The sequence below is a fragment of the Pseudorca crassidens genome, chromosome 9 (genome assembly GCF_039906515.1).
Source record: "Pseudorca crassidens isolate mPseCra1 chromosome 9, mPseCra1.hap1, whole genome shotgun sequence".
Taxonomy (NCBI): domain Eukaryota; kingdom Metazoa; phylum Chordata; class Mammalia; order Artiodactyla; family Delphinidae; genus Pseudorca; species Pseudorca crassidens.
The window spans coordinates 32,007,170-32,013,864 of NC_090304.1; positions in this window are offsets into that span (position 1 = coordinate 32,007,170).

Genomic DNA, 6,695 nt, shown 5'->3' on the forward strand with positions numbered 1-6,695 from the left:
CATTAGGCTTATCAGGCAGAGGATAATGAACTATTTTAGAAGATGTAAATCAGTATAGGACAAGGCAAAGGTGAATGTGCCTTATATCCTGTGGACTTATATTGGCTTCAGACATATAGAAGCCATGTTAATTTTTCTCATGACACTACTAGGCTATGTCTCTAATTTTTCACTCTTTTCTGTCTATACATGCCACATTAGCTGTTGAACTAAAAAGATGAGACTTTTAAAAACCTGGGTATGCATATAAAGTATAAACCAGGAACATGTTACGGTTAGATGCTAGGAAATCATAGGATTTCTTAACTAATATATTGGAAAAAATTTCCCTATTCTGTGATTTTAATCTGTCTAAAATAACCGTAAATGATGTTTGAATTTTATAGATTGTGTTTTGCTCTGGAAACATTTTATTGCCAGAGAACTCCAAGATGTATATTTCAATATAGAAGAAAAAGGCAGCAGATCCATGCACATTACAACTATGTAGGTGTAATATTTGGAAATGGAGTTTAAAGATCAGCTTTTTTTTTTTTTTTAACTGAATTTTCAACTAACAGAACCCAGTGAAACAGATAAATTAGAAAATACAGGTTTATTCTATATAGCCTATTATAATTTAATTTTGTGAATGATTATTTGGATTAATAGCCTAGAGCAGAGTTTTAGGACCTTCTGATATTCAGCTGCGCCTTCCTTTTTTTTTTTTTTTCCCTTTCTAATCAACTGCCAGAAATGCAGTCTTTCCAGGAAAATAAGGTTTTAGCTGATGCCCAAAGCAGTCAACAAACATTTTAGAAGAAAATATACCCTTTCATAGTTCAGACTGTAAATTATCATATAACCTGTACTGAATTAAATAATTATATGTTTAATTACATCTCATTTTAGAAGTGTGTATGATGTAGGTTCTCCTTCCATTAAAACTTTCAAATATCCAACATATTAAAAATAGGATATTTAAAGAATTTATCGCTTAGTTCAAGGTAGATATTGAAAAGGTTAGTATTCCTTTCTTTCTCCACCACTCACGTCTAAAAAGTGAAAGTGTTTAGGCTGATCTCTGTTCCATTCCTGTAGCCATGAAAATATTTGTACATGTGTGTTCTTTAATGATGATTGGTAACTCATGATGTAATGCTATGTGTGATACTTTTTGCTTTCTGCCAGAAACAGCCTGTCACCTAGCAAGGGTTTAATGACTAGCTCCTTGATTTTTAAATCATGACAGAATTTCCAAAATGGTTTCTGCATTTGACTAATTGGATCGTTAACATTTTGTACAAAATTAATTGCCATGTGATCGTTTTGTTCTTTGGCTTCCTTCTGTACTAAATCCCCAACCAAATGTTATTGGACACATGATTTTTGATTTCTTCATTAAAGATTTTATTTTGTGATCATGTGCCTAAATTTTTAACGTGTGGTTGTTTCCTCTACAATCATTTAATAGAATTCTTAAGATTTTTTGGTCATGTCGAGCTTTTGCTTTTTTTTTAAAAGAAAATTATATATAGCTGACCTTCTGTAGAGAGTTTTTTACATAATCTCCTGATACATAAAGTATTAGTGCAAATTAAAATTGTAAGGGCCTCGTTTAGCTATCCAGATGTTTTCATTAAGCTTGAAAATATCTTCCTTCTGTTGAAGGCATTAATGAGTTATGCTGTAAAATTCATAACAACTGCATTTTTCTTGCTCTGACTTAAGAATCTGATATAAAGGATTAAGGAGAATTTGGTGTAAGTGCATTTAATATTTCAAAGATATTTCCTTTGAGGGTTGGATAGATTCTAATGTGTTATCAAAATCTTGGTCAATGTTAGTTTGTCTGAAATGGAGATTTCCTTTTGAGATATTGACAAAAGTTGAGGCTATGAGACAGACTTTGAAATGCAGTAAGTTCACTGCCGTGATGCCTCTTGGAAGAGAGTAATTCTCTTCTCCCCTCCAACTTTAGCCTTAACATTTAATCTGTCGGGTTATTATTTTGGGTATTTCTTTATATCCCCAACCCAGGCTCTGAAACAAAGGTGTGCATTTAGTAGGCTTACTTAGTAGTATGTGGAATTGCCACTTGGAACAATTCTTGGCAGTTTTCTTTGAAAATTTTCATATCGTCTTGGAACTGTGTCTACATACCAACTCAGTGCACAGGAGAAGCTCTTAGGAAGCAAGTCTGAGTGAGAAAATCATGGGCTACTGAACTGGAAGACCTAGACATTAATCTTTGAGCTACTATGCACTTGTATAAAATCAGCACGTCAGACCAGATTTCTTGAACTTCCTTTTCCTCATCTCTAAAATCAAGATGATACTACTTACCTCATGGGTTACAGTGAAGATTAAGAAAGTATATATATATAAAATGGTTGACACTTAGGCAGTACTCACTGTGTGTCAGGTATCATGTTAAACACAGTAAAACACCACAATCCTGTGAGTCAGGTACTGAAACCCCAGGTTATACTGAGGAAACTGAAGCACAGGATGGAAGTAAATTGCCCAAGGACACACAGCTGGTAAATCAGGCTCCAGATCTGTGTCCTTAACTAGGCTTCAATGCAAAATATATGGTCCAAAGTATGTGATCAATAAATAGTAGACTCTTCTCCATCTTCTCAACTCACACAGAAGGATGCTTATGAATGGTCATCCACAGTCCACTGCATCTGTTCATTGCAGGCTGTGGTGTAAATATCTCTCCTTTAGTATTTTCTCTCTGGTGATTGTTTTTTATCTCATTTTTGGCATATTCTACCTCCATTCTGTGGTTGTTGTTGTTACTCCTGATAGGAGCTTTAGGTGTTTATTTAATCATCTAGGTCTTTATTTATTTCGGTAATATTGTTTTTTCTTGGCTTCATGGCAAAACCTCTTCAGTTTTCTCTCTGACAGTTTTATACTCAGCCATTGTCGTTTTCTCCTCAGCCTCTGCCAAACACTAAGTATCGAAAGCCTCCTTCCTACTCCTGTCTTATACGCTCTGTCCTTCCTTACATATTTATTCATCTTAAATCAGGAAAGCAAATATTTGTTCTCATAAGGACCCACATTATTAGAATTGGGAAACAGAATTGGGCAGGACTCAGGGTAGATCTAGAGACATGCTGCTTATGCCCTGTCCTTCATTTGTACCATGGTTTACATTTCACAGTGTCTTTAATTCTCACTAGTGTTCAGTCTGTTTTCCTTAGTCTGCTGATCATCTCCCTCTGCTTATTATTTGGAGTTTGCACATGGTTCCTCATAAAAACACATGATAGAGGGACTTTTTAACCTTAGGTGCCACTGCTAAGAGGTCCATTATTTTATTATTACATAGCTCAGATTCTCAAGCAACAAACCTTTATGGTGACGTTATTTGACCTCTGTCTCTATCTCTGGCTTCACTTTGACCCTCTGCTCCTATGTGCTGTCACACTGACTTTCTTTCTGTAACTGAAATGGGACTGGCTTATCTCCACCTCAGGTGTTTTGCACTGGCTGTTCTCTGCCTGGAGACTATTTTACAATATCTGTGCATGGCTGGTGTCTGTGAAAAACTCATGATTCTAGATGCAGTATTTAATCATCTTCATTGCTCAAGCTGTGATTGATTTTTGAAAGCAAGGTGTCAAAAAGAATGCAAAAAGATGCATAAGTTTTACTATTTATCACTGTTTTATGATTTTAAGTGCTTAAAGTTCTGATAATGAAAATAATAAAATTAGTTTAAATTTCCTTTTTATTTGAGAATAAGATTATAATATTTTCCCCTTGTTATTGCTTTCCAGAAGGAAGAAATAGTCATACCATTTTAATATGAATTCATCTTTTTAATTATCATTCAAAAATGTTATGGCATGATTCAAAAAAATTATTAAGTTACAGAGATGTCTCCTGATTACTTCTAAAATTTTCTATTTTTCATTTCTCTTGAATATATTCAGAAAATGCTTTTGTAAAGTTTGAATTCAAAAGATATTTCTTATTTGAAGGAAATATAGCCACCCTGACAGGAATATCAGAATAGGCATAAAGGTGTAGGTTCCCAAAGTAGGGAAAATATTTCAGTGAGAAGGGTTCTAGCAGGTGTTTAACTTCTGCAGTGAGTCAATTAAAAACAGTTCGGAACAAATGCATTCTAGTGGAGACAGTATTGTGAGTCAGAAGTGTTTCCTGCTAATGGAAAAATGAATTTGAAGTAACCATATATAGATCTCTCAGTGTTTCCTAGGATGCCTCACATGGATGTGTTACATGCTGCACAACTAACTGGTAGTAGGGAATAGAATGTCTTCTACATCAAGTTGCATCAGAGCAGATATTTGCCTGCTATGAAATCCCCAATTTAATCTTCACGTATGTGCTCATTCCCTCTTTAAAAAAAATATAAAACACGTCATAGAATTTAGAATTTTAACAATTTTAAGTGTACAGTTCAGTGACATTAAGTACATTCACGCTATTGTGCAACCGTTACCATGGTTCATCTTCAGAACTCATCATCTTGCGAAACTAAAACTCTACCCTTTAAACTACAGTAACTCCCCATTTCACTATTCTGTTTTTTGTTTGTATGAGTTTTATTACTTTAGGTACCTCATATAAGTCAAATCATACAGTATTTGTCTCTTTGTGACTAACTTATGTAACTTAACATAATATCCTCAGGGAGGTCCATCCATGTTATAGCATGTGTCAGAATTTCCTTTCATTTTGAGGCTAAATAATACTCCAGTACTCCATTCTCCATTTTCTTTGTGTGTATGTATGTACATATATGTGTGTATGTGTGTGTGTGTCTATACACACACACACATACATATAATATTTTATTTATCCATTCATCTGTCGATGACCACTTGGGTTGTTTCCACCCCTTGGCTATTGTGAACATGGCTGTACAAATATCTCTTCAAGTCTCTGGTTTCAGTTCTTTTGGCTGTATATCCGGAAGTGGAATTGTTGGGTCATATGATAGTAATTTTTCTTATTTTTTGAGGAACTGCCATACTTTTTTTCATAGTGGCTTTGCCATTTTACATTCCCACCAGCAATGTACAAGGGTTCCATTTTCTCCAATCTTGCCAACACTGGTTATTTTCTTTTTTCTCCCTCCCTCAGTCCCTCCCTTCCTTCCTATAGTAGCTGTTTTAAGGGGTGTGAAGTGGTATCTCATTGTGGTTTTATTTGTTTGTTTGTTTGTTTTCATTAATTTATTTGGCTGTGTCAGGTCTTAGTTGCAGTGTGCTGGCTCAACAGTTGTGGCGTGCAGGCTGCAGAGCTTGCGGGCTTAGTAGTTGCAGCGTGCGGGCTTAGTTGCCCCGTGGCATGTGGGATCTTAGTTCCCTGACCAAGAATTGAACCCATGTACCCTTCATTGGAAGGCGGACTCTTAACCACTGGACCACCAGGGAAGTCCCTCATTGTGGTTTTGATTTAGATTTTTCCTCATGATTATAATCTTTTATGTGCTTAGTAGTCATTTGTATCTTCTTTGGAAAAATGCTATTCAAGTCCTTTGCTTGCTTTTTAATTGGGTTGTTTGTGTTTTTGATTTTGAGTTGTATCCTCATTTAGTCTTTATAGCTTCCTTGATTATATTGTTGGGTTTATAATGTACATATATGTAATATATGAGAGCAAATATATAAATGATGGGTGACAGCAGAAATATATTGCTGCAAGTTTTCTATATTTTTCCTGAAGTAATTTGATATTGATATTGACTCTAAGAACTTTTTGAAAATTAAAGATATAGACTTATGATATTTTTATCAATAAAATTTTGTAAAAAATATCCACTGTGGCTAGGGAATTTTCTCTTCTTGTCTAGTCTGGAATCTTCTTTGTGAACTTCAGTCTTTGATTTTTTCTTCATCCTCTATAAGTATAATGTGTGTGTAAGACATTTTTAAGGATTGTGTTTCCTTACAGTACGTGCTGATAAATTCTCATTGATGCCTCTCTAGCTGTTTGCTTGATGCATATGATTTATCCTCAAACTGAGTATTCTGTTCTCTTTGCATTGAGTTCTAGTATTTCTGTAAATTGTGGCCAGAGGAAGACTTATTTTATACTATCCCTGTTGATGTGAAGAATTACAAAATGAATTGTAACCTGTAAATAAGCCACTGCCCACCTACCTCTAAGCCCCAGTTAAGAGTTTACCCGGGGCTTCCCTGGTGGCACAGTGGTTGAGAGTCCACCTGCCGATGCAGGGGACGCGGGTTCGTGTCCCGGTCCGGGAAGATCCCACATGCCGCGGAGCGGCTGGGCCTGTGAGCCATGGCTGCTGGGCCTGCGCGTCCGGAGCCTGTGCTCCGCAACGGGAGAGGCCACAACAGTGAGAGGCCCGCGTACCGCAAAAAAAAAAAAAAAAAAGAGTTTACCTGGGTGCTCTGTCTCCCCTCATATAATAACATAAGTGCTCTTTACTCTCCCAAACAAGCTGCATTTGATTAACATTTTAATGCACAGTATCAAACAAGGTACATTGTGTCAGGAGGGATATGGAAGTATGGATTTGTAAGAAACAAAAATGGAATTGATTAATTGGAGTCAACTAGGAAAATTAATTACTTAATGATGTGTCTGGCTTGTCCTGTACCCTTGTTTACTAGGTTATCTTTGAATAAATGTCATGAAATGTTATTTACAGATTGTATGTGGAAATAACTCAAGACCAAGGATATTTATCACTTACGCCA